Source organism: Chiloscyllium plagiosum, unplaced genomic scaffold, assembly GCF_037043375.1.
Source record: "Chiloscyllium plagiosum isolate Xiang-an unplaced genomic scaffold, Cpla_swu_hap1 HiC_scaffold_5, whole genome shotgun sequence".
Taxonomy (NCBI): Eukaryota; Metazoa; Chordata; class Chondrichthyes; order Orectolobiformes; family Hemiscylliidae; genus Chiloscyllium; species Chiloscyllium plagiosum.
The window spans coordinates 45,567,516-45,589,086 of NW_028270143.1; the positions used below are offsets into that span (position 1 = coordinate 45,567,516).

The 21,571-nt window shown below is 40.4% G+C and overlaps 1 protein-coding gene across 5 annotated transcripts in view; it reads left to right on the forward strand.

Annotated features, from left to right (window-relative positions):
* The window catches only part of dync1i1a (dynein cytoplasmic 1 intermediate chain 1a), a 279,043-nt gene that overhangs the window by 131,642 nt on the left and 125,830 nt on the right, over nt 1-21,571 (forward strand). The gene's annotated exons all lie outside the window — the stretch shown is intronic.

Consider the following 21,571-nt stretch of genomic DNA (forward strand, 5'->3'; position numbering starts at 1 on the left):
CACGGCACCATGGTGCAGAAGGCCATTCAAGAGGGGAGAGCAAAAAGGCAAGTAGTTGTTATGGGGGATTCTGTAATTAGGGGGACAGAGTATCCTTTGTGAGCCGGATTGGGAGTCCCGCGTGGTGTGTTGCTTGCCTGGTGCCAGGGTGCAGAACATCTCCGACCGGCTTGAAAGGATATTGGAGTGGGAGGGAGAAGATCCAGTCGTGTTCCACGTTTGCACTAACAAAATAGGCAAGAATAGGAAGGAGGTCCTGTTTGGGGATTATCAAGTACTCTGTAGGAAATTGAAGAACAGGTTCTCGAGGGTCATAATCTCTGGAGTACTGCCTGAGTCACATGCTAATTGGCATAGGGCTAAGAAAATTAGGCAAGTAAACACATGGCTAAGAGATTGGTATGGGAAAGAGGGATTCCATTTCATGGGATATTGGCATCAGTTTTAGAACCGGGGGGGATCTGTACCGATGGGATGGTCTCCACCTGAATTGATCTGGAACCAGTGTTCTAGCAAAAAGGATAAAGAGGGTGGTCACGAGGACTTTAAACTTGAGTCGGGGGGAAGGGAAAGGGAACATGACAGGGAATATGGAGTCAAGTGGAAAGATAAGCAGCAGGTTAGCATATGTGCAGGGTTTAAGTTCAAGGCAAACTCGGAATGAAGCAAAAAGGAAGAATAACAGGACATAATACAAAAGATGTTGGAAGTCATAAATCTATGGCACTGAATGATTAGGGGTCAGATGATGTGGAGTCTGTGTAGTGGAGTTGAGGAACCACAAAAGCAGTAAAACATAATGGGACTTATGGACAGACCTCCTAACAGTGGGCAGGATCAGGGATGTAAGGTGTACTGGGAAATTGATAAGGTATGTCAGAAAGGCAAGGTCACAGTGATCATGAGGGACTTCAATATGCAAATGGATTGGGTAAATAATGTTGCCGGTGGATCCAAAGAAAGGTAGTTCGTGGAACGCTTACCGCATGGCTTTTTGGAACAGCTTGTGATAGAGCCCACAAGGGAGCAGTTTATTCTAGAATTGGTGCTATGTAATGAACCAGGCTTTATAAAAGATCTTAAACTAAGAGAACATTTAGGAGGTAGCGATCATAACATGGTAGAGTTCAGTCTGCAGTTTGAAACAGAAGGCAAAATCGGATGTAACAGTGTTACAGTTAAATAAAGGTAATTACAGGGACATGAGAGAGGAACTGATGAAAATCAATTGGAAGCAGAGCCTTGCGGGGAAGACAGTAGAGCAACAATGGTAGGAGTTTCTGGTGTAATTGAGGACACAGTACAGAGGTTCATCCCAAAGAAAAGAAAGATTATCCGGGGAGGGGGGGAATTAGACAGCCATGGCTGACAAAGGAAGTCAGGAAATACATCAAAGATAAAGAGAGAGCCTATAAAGTGTCCAAGAGCATGGGGAAATCAGAAGATTGGGAAGACTACAAAAACAAACCTAGGATAACAAAGAGAGAAATAAGGAAGGAGAGGATCAAATATGAAGGTAGGCCAGCCAATAATATTAGAAATAATAGTAAAAGTTTATTTCAATACATAAGAAACAAACGAGAGGCAAAAGTAGACATTGGGCCACTCCAAATTAATGCAAGAAAGCTAGTGCTGGGAGATAAGGAAGTAGCTAAAGAACTTAATAAGTGGAAGACATGAGTATTATCCCAACAATTAGAGAGTCGGGGGCAGAATTGACTATGGTAGCCATTATAAAAGAGAAAGTGCTAGAAAAGCTAGAAGGTCTAAAAATTGATAAATCTCCTGCCCTGATGGGCTACATTCTAAAGTTCTGAGGGAGATGGCTGAGGAAATAGCTGAGGTGTTAGTTGTGATCTTTCAAAAGTCACTGGAGTCAGGGAGAGTCCCAGATGATTTGAAAATTGCTGTTGCAACCCCCTTGTTCAAGAAAGGATCAAGACAAAAGATGAAAAATTGAGGGCCAATTAGCCTAACTCGGTTGTTGGTAAAATTTTAGAATCCATCGTTAAGGATGAGATTTCTAAATTCTTGGAAGTGTGGGGTCAGATTAAAACATGTCAGCATGGATTTAGTACGGGAGGTTGTGCCTGACAAACCTGTTTGAATTCTTTGAAGAGATAACAAGTAGGTTAGACCAGGGAAACCCAGTGGATGTTATCTATCTAGAGGCCTTTGATAAAGTGCCTCACGGGAGGCTGCTGAGTAAGGTGAGGGCCCATGGTGTTAGAGGTGAGCTACTGACATGGATTAAGGATTGGCTATCTGACCGAGAGTTGGGATAAAAGGTTCTTTTTCAGAATGGCAGCCGGTGACAAGTGATGTCCCGCAGGGTTCACTGTTGGGGCCGCAGCTGTTCACTTTATATATTAATGATCTGGACAAAGGGACTGGGGGCATTCGGCACAGTTTGCCAATGATATGAAGTTAGGTGGACAGGCAGGTAATACTGAGGAGGTGGGGAGGCTGCAGAAAGATTTAGACTGTTTAGGACAGTGGTCCAGGAAATAGCTGATGAAATTCAATGTGAGCAAGTATGAGTTCTTGTACTTTGGGGGAAAAAAGAATATAGACATGGACTATTTTCTAAATAGTGAGAAAATTCATAAATCCCAAGTACAAAGGGATCTGGGGGTGCTAGTCCAGGATTCCCTAAAGGTTAACTTGCTGGTTGAGTCCGTAATTAAGAAAGCAAATGTAATGTTCTCATTTATCTCGAGCGTTGCAACATAAAACCAGCAATGTGCTTCTGAGACTTTATAAAGCTCTAGTTAGGCCCGATTTAGAATACTGTGTCCAATTTTGGGTCCCACACCTCAGGAAGGGCCTACTGGCACTGGAGCATGTCCAGCGGAGACTCGCACTGATGATCCCTGGAATGGTAGGCTTAACATATGATGAACGGCTGAGGATCCTGGGATTGTATTCATTCGTGTTTAGAAGGTTGAGGGTTGATCTAATAGAAACTTACACTATAATGCATGGCTTAGAATGCGTGGACGCTGGGAAGTTGTTTGTGATAGGCGGGGAACCAGGACCCATGGGCACAGCCTTAGAGTTAGAGTGGGTCAATTTAGAATGGAAATGAGGAGACATTTCTTCAGCCAGAGAGCGGTGGGCCTGTGGAATTCATTGCTATGGAGCGCTGTGGAGGCCGGGACACTAAATGTCTTCAAGGCAGAGATTGATAAATTCTTGATCTCGCAATGAATTAAGGGCTACTGGGAAACTGTGAATAAGTGGAGTTGAAATGCTCATCAGCAATGATTGAATGGAGGAGTGGACTCAATGGGCGGAATGGCCTTACTTCCATTCCTATGTTTTATGGTCTAATAGATAGAGACGACAAAAAAAATCAAATAGATTAGTCAGGCATAACTTATTCTTCACAAATCATTTTCTTTTGTTTGCTGATACTTGTCTAAGAGCCCCATCACATGCTAAGTAACATCCCCACAATTAATATAAACAGCCACGTCTTTGGTTTTCTGGTTTCTTTAATGGTGACCATTACAATTTTCCTATGTTAAACGTCAAAACTTGGGAAACTCTGTTTATGGATTCTAGCAATGTACCAATGAACTGGAGCCAAGATGTTGTTTACAGGTGAAACTGATTGGTTTCTGGACTAGGGACCAGTTATCAATGACTAGGTTCATTTCCTGCCTACAACTTGGTAGACTAATTAGTAAAGTCAGATCACATGGGACAGGGTGGTTACGAAGGCTTTTAGTCCATTTGCTTTCATTGCTCAGTTCTTTGAGTATAGGAATTGGGACATTATATTGAGGTAGTACAGGACATTGGTGAGGCCTCTTCTGTGTCCAGTTCTGAATGTCCTGATATAGGAAGGATATTTTCAAGCTGGAGAGGGTTCAGAAAAGGTTTATCAGGATGTTGCCAGAAATAGATGATTAGAGTTATAGGGAGAGACTGGATAGGTTGGGACTTTTTCACTCATGCTTAGGAAGTGAAGAGGTGACCTTGTAGAGGCTTTATAAGGTCATGAGGGGTATCACAAGTGTCTTTTCCTTATTATGGGGGATTTCAAGACTAGAGGCATGTTCTTAAAGTGAGAGGAGAAAGATTTCAAAAGGGCACGAGGGGCAATTCTTTTTATGCAGAGGGTAGTTTATATGTGGAATGAGCTTCCAGAAGAGTTGGTGGATGCAAGTTACAGTTACAATATTTAAAAGACATTTGGATAAGTACATGAATAAGAAAGAGCTAGAGGGATATGGGTGAAATCCGGTAGGTGGGACTAGTTTGGTTTGGGATAATGGTCAGCATGGACTACTCGGACTGAAGGTTCTGTGTTTGTGCTGTATGCCTCTGATTCTGGTTGTCAAGTAGCTGAACAGCATGGCCATTGAATAAGACATGCAGAAATTATAAGACCAGAAGAGAAAGCAGATCTGATGCAGCTGACAACATTTTCTCTTAGTTTTCTCCAGTAAGCTTATTTAAAACTGAAGAAAACTAGTTTATCTTTACTTCAGCACATGTTGCAATTTGTGGTTTGAATTGGATAAGCTGGAGACCTTTCACAAGTGAACCAGCAACCTTGTGCTGTTTGCAAACAGTGGAAGCTTTCAGAAATTGGACTTTGAGGAATAGCCTTTGATTCAGCAAGAACTATCCCAACAGATCTTGTGAACAATGACTATGAAACTCTTTCCGATTTATTTGAGAGATTTGGGGGGATTTAGAATTTTAATTTGTACAGTTTACTTAATTTAGTTTAACTAGATTTCCTATAATAGTGAATGTACCGCTACCAATATCATCCACTGCATCCTTTGCACTCAGTGGGTCTCCTGTATATCAGGGAGACAGGGTACCTTCTTGTGGATCGTTTTAGAGAACATCTCTGTGACACCCACACCCACCAACCCCACTGCCCCGTGGCTGAACACTTCAATGCCCCCTCCCACTTCATTAAGGACATGTAGGTCCTGGGCTGCCTTCACCGCCAAACTGTTACCACCCAAGGCCTAGAGGAGGAACGCTTCATATTCTGCCTTGGGACCATGCAACCATATAGGATAAATGTGGATTTCAACAGCTTCCTCATTTCCCCTTCCCCCCACATTATTCCAGTCCCAAACCTTCAACTCGGTACCACCCTCTGGACCATCCATCACTCCCCCCCCGACCTATCACCCCTATCACCTTCTCCCTCACTTTCATCCACCTATCGCTTTTCAGCTACATCCCCCTCAACCCCACCCCTCCTCCCATTTATCTCTCAGCCCTGACCCACAAGCCTCATTCCTGATGAAGGACTAATGTCAGAAACATCAATTCTCCTGTTCCTTGGATACTACTTAACCTGCTGTGCTTTTCCAGCACTACACACGACTCTGAGGTCCAGCATCTTCAGTCCTCACTTTCTCCTTATCTGTACTTAAAATGGATGAGGTAGTGAGATCAGATCAGATGCATCCAAGGATTTGGAGGAAGCGAGATTAAAAATTGTAGAGCATTGGCCATACATTTTTTTCCATCTTTGGGTTTGGTGCTAGAAGAGTGGAGAAATAATAATGTTACAGCTTTGTTTACGAAAGTGATGAAGATCAATTGAACATTGTTTGAGAGAAAACCGATAGAAACAATAATTCGGGGTAAAAATGAATAGCCATGTGGCCAAATGTGGTTAAGTTTAGCAATGCCAAATGATTTTTGTTGGGGAAGATTATATTTAACTAACTGCTGGAGTTTTTCCATGAAGTAACAAAGTTAATGAGGAGAATGGTGTCAAGGTGATCTACATCAACTTTCAAAAGGCTTTGATACAGTTTTGCATGAGAAGTAGTTAAGCAAATCTTTACAGCTCGTGAAATAATGGGTTGGTAGCAATATAGGTATGAAATTGCTTGATTGGCAGGAAATTAAGAGAAATAGTTAGTGTATGTTGTTTGGGCTGGAAGGAGTCTTGTAATGAAGTTCCCCCAGGGGTCAGTGTTGGGGCACTTGCCTTTCCTAATAGATATCAATGACCTAGACTTTGCAGTCAATACAAAACTTAGGATTACTGTAAACCCTGAGGTGGACAGTGTAAAACTCTAACAAGACATGGGTAAGTTGTTGAAAAGAGTGGACAGATATGTGTGCCATGGAAGGTGGCTAAACAGGTTGAGAGAGCAGTGAATAAAGCATGCAGTATCCTAGGCTTCATTAATGGGGACGGAGAGTACACAAATAAGGAGATTATGTTGAATTTGATTTTTGATTTGATTTTATTGTCACGTGCAAAAGTACATAATGTCACCACACAAGGCGCCGCCTTGGGTACGTACCTAGGTACAGAATCTTGAGAACAAGGTAGAAAGGAAAAACAGTTAAAAGTTAAACATTGCAATGTTAATAGATTGTGCAAAACTTATGAAATCAGGTTAAAAGTTGCACGTTGCAGACTTTCTTAGTTTTAAGTAGAAAATAAAGAAATAAAGCTGAAAGTTCAAGCATTGCAGTCTTAAGTGCTTAGCCACAGTGGGAGCACACTTCAAGAAATCACCTCAAGACCGGAACACCATGCTGCGGAGAGAGATACATACTGCCAAGAGACTGCTTCGCTGTGCCACTGAGAGTCAGCTGCACCATACTGGGAGGCTGCTATGCTAGTGACTTGTTTAAGATACTGGATTGGTTGCAGCTATTGTATTCAGGTATGGTGGCATATTTTAGATAGGATATAAAGGTTTTTGAGAGAGTGCAGAAGAGATTTGTGAGAATGTTTCCAGGGATGCAAAACTTTAGTTATGCAGATTTATTGGAAAAGTTAGGACTGTTTTGCTTGGAGAAGAGAAGGCTGAGAAGTACTGAAAATCATGTGGGGTGTTGGTCAGAGTACATTGGGAGAAACATTTTTGCCACTCATGGAAGGGTTGTGAACAAGAGGGCACAGATTTAAAGTAATTATTTTACAAAACAAAAATGATGTTTAGGGGGAAAGAGCTTTCTCACAGTGTATAGATAGGTCTGGAATGCATTCTAAGCTTTTGATAGAGGCAGGTTCATTTGATGCTTCAAAAGTGAGTTGAAGTGTTACTTGAAAAGGAACAGTGCAGAGTTACCGGGAGAAAGTAGGAGAACGGAATGAAGTGGTTGGACCGAAGGGTCTGTTTCCATGTTGTACATCTCTATGACTCTATGAATTTCTCATTCATGGAGCTGCACACTGTAGTAATTCTGTAATTCTATGGGACATAGCTCCGCTGGCACAACTGAACTTGGAAATTTCACTGCATTTTATTTAGAATAGAAACACGTGCCCAACAGTTTTTATTCATTGTCACGACAGTAAAATCATTCCTGTAATTTGTAATCTTTGTGGGATTTATAAATTAATTAATACAAAATATTATGCAATCTTAATGTTATGCCAGATTCTCTTGAAGTCATTTAATTTGCTTTAAAGGAAAAGTAAATGTAGATCCATTTTGCTTGTTCTATGTACTCCTACATAGACATTCTGTACAATTTAATAATCTTAAACAATGTTCCTCCTAACCTTCATTATTCTTGGTGGTCTTTTCACAAAAATACCATTAGGAAGAATCTTAAGTTCGTTTAAGTTTCCCTACACATACAAAGACTACAAAGCTTTAAAAATATTTTGTGCTGTAAATCTATACTGGAATGACATGAGAATAAATAGAAGTGAGATCAGGGTAATAATCTTTGATACAATGTATAAGTTGCTGTGATTTGTTTTTTAGCAATTGAACAATAGGTATTTTTTCTCGTGTGTCCTTAGCTGTGCCACCGAATTGTCTGAAATTTAAAATTGCTGAGTACAATTAATATTTATTTAACTTGGAAACAGGAAGAAATATACCTTTTTGGACCAGGCAATCACTCTTTAACTGTTATTTTTTGATAATGTCTCTATTCGTTTTTAATTAATGACTTGGTTGTGAATCATGACTATTGTTTGAAACAATATGCAAGACGAGCAACCTCAATGTGAAGGATTTCTCATGCCAAAATCTGAAGGAAATTGACACCGTTAAAAAAACGTTGTAAGATATGTTGTTTTGTAAATGGTAGTTGGAAAGAGGTGTTTTTTTTTAAATTGCAGCTATCTCCTACGATTGTCTCTCTTAGTTTTCTTTCTCTGTCACTGTTATGTTAGATCTTTTGCCACTGTCATTGTGCAGTTTGGATTCAAGTCCTGTGAAATGTAGGTTGTGACAAGTGTCCTGTGTGTTGCAATTATATGGTTGGAAAGGATGATGATTAAAGCTTTTGCAGCACACTACAAAGGTTTTACCTTGGGCAGCTTAATTTTAAGGTCAGAAGACGTAGTGGTTTTCAGATCCAGCAATGACACTGAAGTAACATTACTTTCCTGTATGATCATCTTTTCTTTCCTGGTTTAAAAAACTAGATGGTCAAGTTTTAGTTGGCAGTGTTTGAGCTACGTTTTACACGTGTTGATATTCTGTTGACTGTTATTGTGAATTTCCTACTGTAGCTATCTGACTAAGTAGACACAGTTTCCTTTGTCTCAGAAGTGTGGTATCCTGGAAAAGTTATAATTAACCCTTGTGAAGTCCATCAACATTCCAGTGCTTGCAGTGGAACAAAAAAATCATGAGGGTGATGGTATTTGTGCATATTCAAATAATCTATACCCACACTAAAAATATTTTTAGTTCCATTTGCTTTAAGAACAAAAAGTTACAGCACAGCAACAGGCCCTTCAGCTCTCCAAACCTGTGCCAATCCAAATCCTCTATCTAAACCTGTTGCCTATTTTTCCAAGGATCTGTATCCTTCTGCATCCTGCCCATTCATGTATCTGTCTAGATACATCTTAAATGATGCTATCGTGCCCGCCTCTACCACCTCCGCAGGCAACGCGTTCCAGGCACCCACCACCCTCTGCATAAAGAACTTAACATGCATATTTCCCTTAACGTTTTCCCTCTCACCCTGAACTTGTGACTTCTAGCAATTGAGTCCCCCACTCTGGGGAAAAAGCTTCTTGCTCTCCATCCTGTCTATACTTCTCATGATTTTGTAGACCTCAATCAGGTCCCCCCCTTCCCCCCCCCAACCTCCATCTTTCTAATGAAAATAATCCTAATCTACTCAACCTCTCTGTACAGTTAGCATCCTCCATACCAAGCATCATCCTGGTGAACCTCCTCTGCACCCTTTCCAAAGCATCCATATCCTTTTGGTAATGTGACAACCAGAACTGTGTGCAGTATTCCAAATGTGGTTGAACCAAAACTCCTATACAACTGTAATATGACCTTCCAACTCTTGTACTCAATACCCTGTCCAATGAAGTAAAACATGCCGTATGCCTCCTTGACCACTCTATTGACCGTGTTGCCACCTTCAGGGTACAATGGACCTGAACACCCAGATCTCTCTGCACATTAGTTTTTCCCAGGACTTTTCCATTTACCGTATAATTCACTTTAGAATTGGGTCTTCTAAAGTGTATCACCTTGCATTTGCTGGGATTGAACTCCATCTATCATTTCTCCACCCAGCTCTCCAATCTATCTATATTCTGCTGCATTCTCTGACAGTCCCATCACTATCTGCTGCTCCACCAATCTGCAAACTTGCTAATCAGACCACCTGTACCTTCCTCCAGATCATTTATGTGTATTACAAACAACAGTGGTCTCAGCACAGGTCCCTGTGGAACACCAGTGGTCACACTTCTCCATTTTAAGAAACTTCCTTCTACTACTACTCTCGCTCTCTGGTTGTCCAGCTAGTTCTTTACCCACCTAGCTAGTACACCCTGAACCCCATGTGACTTCACTTTCTCCATCAGCCTATCATGGGGAATCTTATCAAATGCTTTACTGAAGTCCATGTATATGACATCTCCAGCCCTTCCCTCATCAAGCAACTTTTACTGGCTGCAATTTCTCATAAACAAAGTTATTTTCGGGACTTTGCATCTCAATACACATGTATATTTAGAAAATCGCGTGCAATACTCAGGATGCAAAGTTTACTTGACCATTTCAGATTTCCTGAAATACCTTGGTATGAGACTTCCATAGTTATAGTATGACTTGTTAAAACTTTTGATGACATGAAATGGAAACAAAATCACTGAAGTTACCTTTCCATTGGCTTCTATTTATCTATCTTGATTCTCTTTACTGCAATTCCCTTTCCCCTTGAGAGTTCTGCCTGTAAGCTGAGAAATTATTTTGTGGCTGTATTTTGTAAATTTAAACTGAACCACTTGTAACGTGTTGGTATTTTTGTAGGTAGTTAAGCAGTTGGGGATTAATCTAAAGATGGACAATGCAATGACAGTCCAGTTAGGTAAGTGAAATATTGCACAAATAATGAGAGTAGCTGATGATGCAAAGGGTTATATTATTTGAGAAAACAGCATGTTTCATAACATATCGACATTTGTAGATTTGTTTAACTTCAGATGTCATGGGTAATAATCCGCTTGGGGGCATTTTTCCAGGAAGTTTAATTCTTACAAGAGCATATTATATCATTCCTTTAGATGACTTTTCTCATGCTCTAAATGATATCCCACGTATAATTGCTACTTACATTAGTTACACATTTGCACAAATTTTAAAGTGAATATTTTTCCTTAAACCACATATCTAAGTCTTAAATTTTGAGAAGAATGTGATAAGTTTCTTGTCATTAGAGGTGATTCCTCTACTAATTCTAAAATATCTGAAAAAGCAAGAACCGAAAACAATTGCTGGAGAAACTCAGCAAGTCTGGCAGCGTCTGTGGAGAGAAAGCAATAAGTTAAGATGCCATTAATAGATGAAGTATCCATCTCTTGTGAACAAACGCATTCAAAACATCAAGAACATGAGGAAACAAAACATCAAGCAGACCCAGCATCTGAAAGTGTGTGCAGGTATTGGATAGAGCTCAAGAGATCGATTACCTGATGGCTGAGGTTGTAGCAAAATCAAGCCCCGTATGATTGCAAAAACTGCAATCATGCCTGTTTTTTAAAAACAAATTCTAGGTGTGATGGTAGGAGTTGATGCTGCAAAAGAGATCAACAAAGTTCCACTCTCTGATAATATAGTTAAATGGCAAATTGACGACATATCAGCTAATATTGAGGTGCTGCAAGAGGTTAACCAGATTTGCAGATTGACAAGTCCACTGATCTAAGCAAACTCTGCCAGGTACTGAAACTTTCACTGTCGATGAGAATGCCATTCAGGAGAATTTTATTTGTCAGGAGTTACCAAGTCATGTAATTGGACAAGAAATATTTCGAGTCACGGATACCTACTTGAGGGAAAAGAAGTTTAGCTGGGCCTTGTGAGAGCATTTGCAATGAAGCTTTCCCCTGTCACTGTGATGGGGAAAGTCTGAATTTGTCCGTAAAGTGAAAGAACAAAATCCTAGCATTTAAGTCACCCATTGCATCCTTGACCGTAAAGCTGTTATCGCCAAAATGATGTATTGAGAGTTAGCTACCAATATTAGAGCAAGCTGTGAAAATTGTAAATTATATAAAATTATAGCCATTGAAATCACGTTTGTTCACTATTTTGTGAGCAGAAATGGAGGCCGAGCACCCTGATTGTTATGCACCCAGCTGCACAGGGGAAAGTTATTTCCTGCATTCATGAGCTCCAGAGAAAACACAGTATTCAACAATGCATGAAAAGCCTTACAAAGAGCTACTATCTGATGATTACTAATGGGCTCAGCTGGAATATCTCGCAGATATTTTCAGTCATCTAAATGAACTGAATACTAAAACGCAGAGGAAGAACGAGATGATCTTCGCCACAGATAAACTTCAAGGTTTCAGGTCAAAGCTGGTCTTTTAGCAAGAGACAGTGGCAAGGGATTCACTTGAGCTACTTCCACTAGCAATGTCAGCAGCACATACAGCTGTCAAGATGCATAGTCTGATACTCAAACACTGTAAGGGAAGGTTGAATTTCTACTTCCCCATCAACAAGTGTAGAAAACTGGCTGGATGTGTGACCTTTTTAGTCCACTGTCTTCTGAGTCTGTACAAAAGCTGACATTAAAAGGAGGAGAGGAATCTGCAGAGCCATAGTTGAATCGCACGGTGAAACTGAAGTTTGCAGAGGTAATATAAAGCAAAGAATTGTAAATGCTGACTGTAACATAGGAAGGTGGAGCATGAGTAGGCCATCTGACCCATTAAGCCTGCTCCGCCATTCAGTAAGATCATGGCTGATCTTTTTGTGGACTTAGCTCTATTTACCCACCCGTTCACCATAACCCTTAATTCTTTTACTGTTCAAAAATCTATTCCTCATTGAGTGTTTTTAAGACAAAGGTAGAGCCTTAACTGCTTCACTGGGGAGGGAATTCCACATTTGAAGAGCCACTAGACTAGCAATGTTAACTGTGCTTTCTCCCCACAGATGCTGCCAGACCTGCTGAGTTTTGCCAGCAATTTCTGTTGCTGTTTGGGGAGGTGTCTTTATGTATGTTTTGGCTGATGTGGTACGTGAATATTCAATGATACTGGACCATACTCTTAACGAATGTTTGTGTTTGTGACATTGGCTCCTATGAGCTAGTATTTTTAACACTGGAGTACATGAAAAGCAACAGGAGGGAGCACTTGTTGAGAGAACAAGATTTGAGGGGCAGCCCTTTCACCAACTTCTCCCTAAATCAAAAGGTCTACGCATATCAACAGGCCAAGGTTTCTGATTACACCAGGAAGGTGCAGTTTACTTTACGTTACATTTTGCTGTGATCCATCATTCATGAATAGTTGGAAGAGTTAATTAAATAGATTTTGAAAGATGTGTGTGCTCATAGTCAAAGACAGTGTGTTTTGAAATATTAATGCTTTAGATTATTCTTTAGCTTCTGTGCAATATATTGAAAAGTTGTCTAGTAAGGTTGTTATTGGAGTAAATGCAAGTAAATGTGATATTTGTGAGCAGTCAATTCAGCTTAAAATGGGTGTACTGTGTGTAGTGATTATAACATGGTCAGTCGGGGAATACGAGTTTCCTGATTAGGGCTGTTAATCTGGTCCAATCAGGGAGCCCTGGCTAATAGATAAGAGCATCCTGTTTAGGCGGTAGTGTGGGGGTTTAAAAAAAACAAATAAAAGGAAAAAAAAATAAACAGGAGTGTCCGGGATTCTGCTCACTCTAAGAGTATATGTAAATAAAGGATAACTTGATGATTAGATACTGGCCTTCAAAAAACAAAAATTAAAAAAAAGCATCCTGTTCTTCAAAGTTTGGGTGAAGATTTGTAGCTCGGGTGCTCGTTGTTGTGGTTCTGTTCGCCGAGCTGGAAATTTTTGTTGCAAACGTTTTGTCCCCTGTCTAGGTTACATCTTCAGTGCTTGGGAGCCTCCTGTGAAGCGCTTCTGTGGTGTTTCCTCCGGCATTTATAGTGGCCTGTCCCTGCCGCTTCCGGTTGTCAGTTTCAGCTGTCTGCTGTAGTGGCCGGTATATTGGGTCCAGGTCGATGTGTTTGTTGATGGAGTTTGTGGATGAGTGCCATGCTTCTAGGAATTCCCTGGCTGTTCTTTGTTTGGCTTGCCCTATAATGGTAGTGTTGTCCCAGTCGAATTCATGTTGCTTGTCGTCTGCGTGTGTGGCTACTAAGGATAGCTGGTCGTGGCGTTTCGTGGCTAGTTGATGTTCATGGATGCAGATCGTTAGCTGTCTTCCTGTTTGTCCTATATAGTGTTTTGTGCAGTCTTTGCATGGGATTTTGTACACTACATTAGTTTTGCTCATGCTGGGTATCGGGTCCTTCGTTCTGGTGAGTTGTTGTCTGAGGTTGGCTGTTGGTTTGTGTGCTGTTATAAGTCCTAGTGGTCGCAGTAGTCTGGCTGTCAGTTCTGAAATGCTCCTGATGTATGGAGTGGTGTCGAGCACTCTCCACATGTAAATAAAGGGTAACTTGGTGATGGGATACTGGCCTCTGTGGAGTTGTTTCACCATGAAATTTTTTTGTCTCATTGAAGGGTGCCTTGCTATGGAAAAGAGTGGGAACCAATGGTGTATATAATTGTCATTCAATATTAGTGCTGAATTTGAAAGAATTGCCGTGAATTTTGAGGTTATGCTCTTAATCCTTTAAATTCTTCAGACTTTGTTTATGTTGTGATTTCACAAATAAATACAAACATAAATTTCATGAATAATCTTTTTTTGAATATTGCAAATACATTCTAAATTATCAAAAAAAATAATTTTGGAATTTAACACAGTTTCATCATTTCACTGTTAACTGTATCAAATTTGACTTAAAAATAAATCTGTTCTCTGCTCAGCCTCCCATTACATTCAATGGTGATTGCTAATTGTGCACATTTACTTATGTCATGCACATTGAAAAACAGTGGCCTTGCTGACTTCATGATTTTGGAATTGTTTTTTCTGGCCAAAACAGGGAAGCAGAGGGCCCGTTAATTTTCTGGAGCCTCAGCCCAGCAGTCTTTATTATTCTAAGAATAATTGACTCAAACACCCACTTTTGACTGTTCTTTCTTGACAGTTTTGCCGTCCAGCATCTGTTAGCACCTAATGGCATCAGCGCCTGTCCCCAACAACGCCCCCCCCCCCAAAAAAAAACTGGGAATTATCCTGTCCCTGATTATGAATAACGTGGAGGAGGAGCAAAAGGTGCAAGCACATCACTTGAGGCAAGATGGCCAGAGACTGAACCGATCTCTATACTGCTGCCAATGCAATGTACAGGCAGCAAATGTATTCTGAAGCAGTATCTATGGAATAGATTTGTGCTTCAGCAAGGAATCAATTAGTTGCTACAGATATGCTCCATGAAACAGTTCATTTTTTTTGTTGGGTCTCATCACTGACTATGACTGTGATGATGGTTTCCAATTTCTGTGGATCTGTTTCTTTTCAGTTGGGCTCTGGAGAACTCTGGCCTCGGCTAAGGAGTTGTGAGGTCCTGCAGTTAACATCCAACAGATGTTCTCTTTTACAGGACATTTGTCCAATAAATGAGACATGTCCCCGACAGCAAAATGTAGGATCCATCATCTTGCTGATGCACTCTGGCAATCCAGAAACAACGGCCTTTGGCAGGAACCATGTGCTGCTGAAAATTTCATTTAAACAGCCTGTGACTCTCATCATTGTGCAAGATTAAATTTGTTCATTTTCTGCAATACCCCAACTGAGGATCCTGCATCTAAATTTAGAACATCAGGATAATGCTTACGCTTGGGTTATATAAACACCAGAGATTACATTTTTCTTTTCACTTTCTAGATCTTTCAAAACTGTAGTTGACTTTTTGAAGTTGATTTTAGAAGTTGCAGTTCACTTGCTTCCTGGTGTCATTGCTCAATTTGACTTGTAGGAGTTAATCAGTTATTTATAATGTCGTATGGATGTTCTGGGGCTAAATAAGGAAAGGCTTACATTTATTTTAGCACTTCTCACCACCAAGTGTCAGCATGCTTTGTTGCCAATTTAGTACTTTTGAAGTGTACTCACTCCCTTTAGCCACAAGAGCTGTACCTACTTCCTTGTTGAAAACACAATGTTTTGACCTCAAATACTTTTTGCTTGTGAATTCCACAAACTCACCATAATCTGGGTGAAGTAATTTCTCCTCATCTCAAGGTTCTGGATGGTAGGCTGGTTAGTAAAGTTGGATCACATGAGATCCAGGGGGAGCTAGCCAATTGGGTTCAAAATTGGCTTGAAGGTAGGAGACAGAGGGTGGTGGTGGAGGGTTGTTTTTCAGACTGGAGGCCTGCAACCAGTGGTGTGCCACAAGGTTCAGTGCTGATTCCACTGCTGTCCTTCATTTACATAAAGGAGACAATAGGAGATATGGTTGGTAAGTGGTATTGTGGACAGTGAAGAAGGTCATCTCAGAGAACCTTGGTCAGATGGGCCAGTAGGCTGAGGAGTGACAGAGGGACTCAAATTTAGATAAGTGTGAGGTGTTGCATTTTGGTAAGGCAAACTAGTACTTCCACACTTAATGGTAGAGCCCTGGGGAGTATTGCCAAGCAAAGAGACCTAGGGGTGCAGCTGCATAGTTCCTTGAAAGTAGAGTTGCAGGTAGAAGAAAGCATAGTACACTTTCCTTTATTGGTCAGAACATTGAATATAGGAGTTGGGCTGTACAGGACATCGGTGAGGCTACTTTTGGAATTCTGCATATAATTCTTGTTGCCCTCCTATCGGAAGGATGTTGTTAAACTTGAGTGGCTGCTTGAAATATTTACAAGGATGTTGCCAGGGTTGGAGGTTTTGAGCTATAGGGAGAGGCTGAATAGGCTGGGGCTTTTTTTCCTGAAGTGTTGAAGGCTGAGGGGTGACCTTATAGAGGTTTATAAAATGATGAGGGGCTTGGATAGGGTAAATAGCCAAGGTGCTTTTCCAAGGGTAGGCAAGTCCAAAACTAGAGCTCATAGGTTTAAGATGAGAGAGAAAAGATTTAAAAAGAACCTGAGGGGTAACTTCCCCACGCAGAGTGTGGTGCATGTATGGAATGAGCTGCCAGAGGAAGTGGTGGAGGCTGGTACAACTACAACATTTAAAAGTTGTAGTTGTATCTGGATAAGTATATGAATAGGAAAGGTTTAGAGGGATACCAACCAAATGCTGGCCGAAAAGACAAAGTCAGATTGGGATGTCTGGTCGGCACTGATGATTTGGACCAAAGGGTCTGTTTCTGCAATGTGTGATTCCGTAACTCAATGACTTGCAATGCATTGACTGTGCCTTTCACAAAGTTGCCAATTCATAATTGATCTAGCCACATTCAATGTATCTATGTTTCACCAAATTACAGTGCAGAATTCGATTGATGTGAACAGGAAGCTGAAAAGCTCAGATATGAGCATGCAAGAGGGTACTTAATTTTATCGCGAACAGCTTGCAACGTAATTAACATTTGTTAACCTTTACAAAAATATAATTGTCAAATATCTATCTGATCTTCAGGTGAAAAATGTAATTTGATTTTTGATAGCTGAGGAGTCAGCAGATTTGTATCAATCTTAGGAGTCATCAAAAAGGCCTAAAACATCTGCATGAAACATGGTTTCCTGTGTTTGTTTTCTTCTGATATTAGATTGTGGTATTTTGAGTAGCTTGTATTAATATTCGCAATTCATTTGAATTTGCATTTGTTTCTGACCTCATTTTTGGTACCTCTAATGCCATGTTAAGACTCTGTAGCCCAAAGTCATTAACCTTTTGGTTCAGCAAAGTATTTTGCCCAGAAGCAAGTTGATTAGTGAAGTTGGTGAGAACTGCATATAAAATGAGTTGCTGGGTGATAGGTGACCAGGTTCACAAAGCTTTGCAGACTGATGTTTGCATAGCCTTCAAACCCTTCATTTAGAGACCCAGAATTGCAATGTACATGCACCAGTTTGTTTTAAACTATAAGCTGCTATGCAGCACTGTTAAAATTGTTATTTCAATTTTATTGTGACTAAAATAACTTCTTCCTTTTTATGTCACTATTTATAGTTCAGGGAATACTACCTATTTGGTATAGGTATAATGTTAGATTTATGTGAATGAGAAGCTGAGAAGTATCAAAAGCGTATCTGTTCCAGAAAACTTTGCCCTTTCTTTTTCAGTGAAATATAAATTATTGCTATTTCTAAGCAAGAGTATTAATGTTGCAGTTGAAATATATTAAAAATGTACTTTGTATTGTGAAATTGTCACATTTTGAACATAAGAACAGACGTCACTCAGTCAGCCCAGCAAGCATTCAATGAGTTTATGGCTCATATGTGCCTTAACCTGGTCCATTTATATTCCTTTAAATTGGACTCCCCCACTACTGGAAAAGCTTTGTTTTTGTGTCAATTGTACTACGTCAATTTTCCCCATTTTTCTTTGTTTTGGACAGTAGATGCCTTTAAAACTTGTCTTGATCCGTCTTTTATTTATCTATTTGTTTTATAACCACACTCTTTAGGCTTGCATTATATCAGTTTTGACATTCTTGCCTTCCACAGTACATCAAAATTTTCATTTTGTCTTTTTTCACCCCTTTTATCTGCTGCCCACCAAGGCACTCTCAGGGCACAGAGTGGAATCGCTGACCCTGTGGCTTCTCCTGTCTCCATTCCTCTCATCCCATCTCCTCCACCCCTATAGCTTCTGTCAAATGATGCATCTTTGGTCCAAAGAATAGTGCAGCACAGGAGGAGGCCAATCAGCGAATCAAGCTTGTGTCAGTCCTTTCAAAGAGATATCCGGTCACTGCTTGCAGTGACCACCCCTCCGCCTACCTAACCCATTCTTTACCTGTTCCTTGTTTTTGCTCCAAGTGTCCAACCAATTTCCTTTTAAAACACTAACTTGACTTTGCATCCACCTCTTTCCGGGAGAAAGTGAATTTCAGTTCTGAACAATTTTTTATTAGGTGTCTTTCCTTTTCTTGCCTCTGGTTCGTTTAAATTGACTAGTATAAGAAGTTAAATGGGAAGTCATCTAATTGTCAATCCTTTAGCAATTTGGGACAGTTTTTATTTATTCTATCTAAATGCTTCATGATTTCATTCATTGCCATCAAATTCCCACATGCTAGAGTTGAGGGTTCAGAAATCAATCTCTGCAAAGTCTTAGCATCCTTCTGATGTCTAAAATTAGAAAGCATAGTCACAGTAACATTTGATGGTTTTATATAGATTCAGCAAAACTATGTTTTTGAACTCTATGCTTCTATTTATAAAACCCATCAAAAGTTTAGTTTTCAGTATGATGTACTTTACAACTTCGTTTTGCCAGACAATTGCATGCATCTTGGTTGTCCATATTATACAACAAAGGCTGCTGCTTTGTATCTGTTAAAATTTTGTTTGGAGAGCTGCTCTTGATCTTAAGGGCTACTTTTTTTTTGGAGACCAGTACTTTATTGTCAGGGGCTCTTTTTTTTCACATTCACCACTTATTAGGTGACGGAGTGATGTGGTAAAAATGCTACCTGTATTTGAATTGATGTCTGGGGTTCTTGGACTGGTACAGAAGAAGAATTGAGTAATAAATGCTAAGTTATTAACCTTCCATTAAACTTAAAACCACAACATTCTTTGGCATAAGAAAACAGGCATCATTTGGAAATAACAGTTTTTATTCAAAATAACTGATAAGCACTTGAAACGATCACTCTAAAATTGTCCAGCAGGCAAGTCAGGTCATAGCTAATACATTTCCATCACGTGTACACAAAACTGGAACATTTTATCGAGGCAATCATTGCCCTATTTACGATGCCTTCGATCGTGATTGTAGATTTTAATATCCCAATTGGAAATGTTGATTTATAATCGTACCTACCATATTTCTCTCCAAATAATAGGTCCTGTTCTAATGTGACCGTCAATTCTAATTGTGACTGGAGCAGCAGGTTGCAGATTCAGTGTGCCTCAAGTACATTGATAACTTTGTTTTGGTACGGTGGGTACGGTGCTATCAAGTCCAGTCTGCCTGAACATGTGCGTCCCAGTACGACACAATATATATTCAGCTCTCTTGGACCCTGAATTTGCTCACCAATATCCAGGCTCTTGCTTGAAAGTTTTCTAATTCTGACAATAGGTTACAGCCATGAAAAGATAACCATTTTTCTGTCCACAAATGCTGACCAGTTGCTGAGTATTTTCAGCTTTTTGTTTCAGATTTCCAATATCTAGAATATTATGACTTTTATTATTTCCCAAATACCTTGCTAGTGCAATATCCCCAGGATATGAATAGCGGGGTTTGCCATTGATCAGAAATTGAGTTGGACTAGCCATCTAAATCTGGTGGCTACAAGAACAGATCACAAGCAATATTCAAACAAGTTTCAGCAGCTGTTCCAATGATAATCAATGGTTACTTATCGTGCTAGGAAAAAGACAAATTTTCGAGAATTAATTTGATTGAGAATTTTGTTTACCACTGCAGGATGTTATGACCAGGTGAGAAGGGATAAACTGCTCGTCTTCTTTTGAACATTCTCAGGTGGTTGCAATTAAAGTTTGTGTTTTTTTGCACAAGGACATGCCTTTTCTCTGCAGTTAAAATGTCGTTAACTGTGACCATAAGTAGAAATGATTACAAGATTTTGAGGGGAAGAGCTAAGTTTGAGAAAAATAAGAGGTGATGTCAAACATATGGCCTTCATGCAGTCACTTGAGCCCTCACACAGACACAGAGATAAAACGGGGTAGTGTCCAGAACAAAGGAAGTTTGAAGTCTATACGGTTGAGAACGCTTTGAGTGTCCTTGTCATGTAAAGGTTTAACCTGAGACCACAGTTGGTCAGCTGGTTGTTTGAGCTATGAAATTGACGTGGGTTAGCTGAGCCCTCATACAAGCACAGAGGTCTGTCAGTCAGGTGATCTGTGACCATTACAGCTTAATGTTTTGATCCCTTTTTAAAAACCATTTAAGCCCATGAAGGTTAATGAATTTGTTAAAGATCCCTGCAGGATTGAAAGATTGATCGTCGCCATATAATACATTAAATGAATTTCTAGTGCACATTGAGGTGATGAAGGAGGTCTTGTAATTATAGGCCGGTGAGTCTCACTTTTGTTGTGGGCAAAATCTTAGAGAGAATTGTAAGGGATAGGATTTATGAACATCTGGATAGGAATAATGTGATCAAGGATAGTCAGCATGGTTTTGTGAAGGGCAGGTCGTGCCTCACAAACCTTATTGAATTCTTTGAGAAGGTGACTAAGGAGGTGGATGTGGGGAAAGCAGTAGATGTGGTGTATATGGATTTTAGTAAGGCGTTTGATAAGGTTCCCCAAGGTAGACTACTGCAAAAAATACGGAGGTATGGCATTGAGGGTGAGTTGGAGGTTTGGATTAGGAGTTGGCTGGCTGGAAGAAGACAGAGGGTAGTAGTTGATGGCAAAGGTTCATCTTGGAGTGCCGTCACTAGCGGTGTTCTGCAAGGATCTGTTTTGGGACCATTGTTGTTTGTCATTTTTATAAATGACCTGGAGGAGGGGTTAGAAGGTTGGGTGAGTAAGTTTGCGGATGATACGAAAGTCGGAGGAGTTGTAGACAGTGAGGAAGGATGTGTCAGGTTACAGCGGGATATAGATAAGCTGCAGAACTGGGCAGAAAGGTGGCAAATGGAGTTCGATGTAGCTAAGTGTGAGGTGATTCACTTTGGTAAGGGTAATAAAAAGATGGGGTACTGGGCTAACGGTCGGATACTTGGCAGTGTGGATGAGCAGAGGGATCTTGGTGTCCATGTACACAAATCTTTGAAAGTTGCCACCCAGGTAAATAGTGCGGTGAAGAAGGCATATGGCGTACTGGCTTTTGTTGGTAGAGGAATTGAGTTCCGGAGTACTGAGGTCATGTTGCAGTTGTATAAGACTCTGGTGCGGCCACATCTGGAGTATTGTGTGCAGTTTTGGTCGCCATACTATAGGAAGGATGTGGAGGCACTGGAACGGGTGTAGAGGAGGTTTACCAGGATGTTGCCTGGTATGGTAGAAAGATCGTATGAGGAAAGGCTGAGGCACTTGGGGTTGTTTTCATTGGAGAAAAGAAGTTTAGGGGTGACTTGATAGAGGTGTATAAGATGATTAGGGGTTTAGATAGGGTCG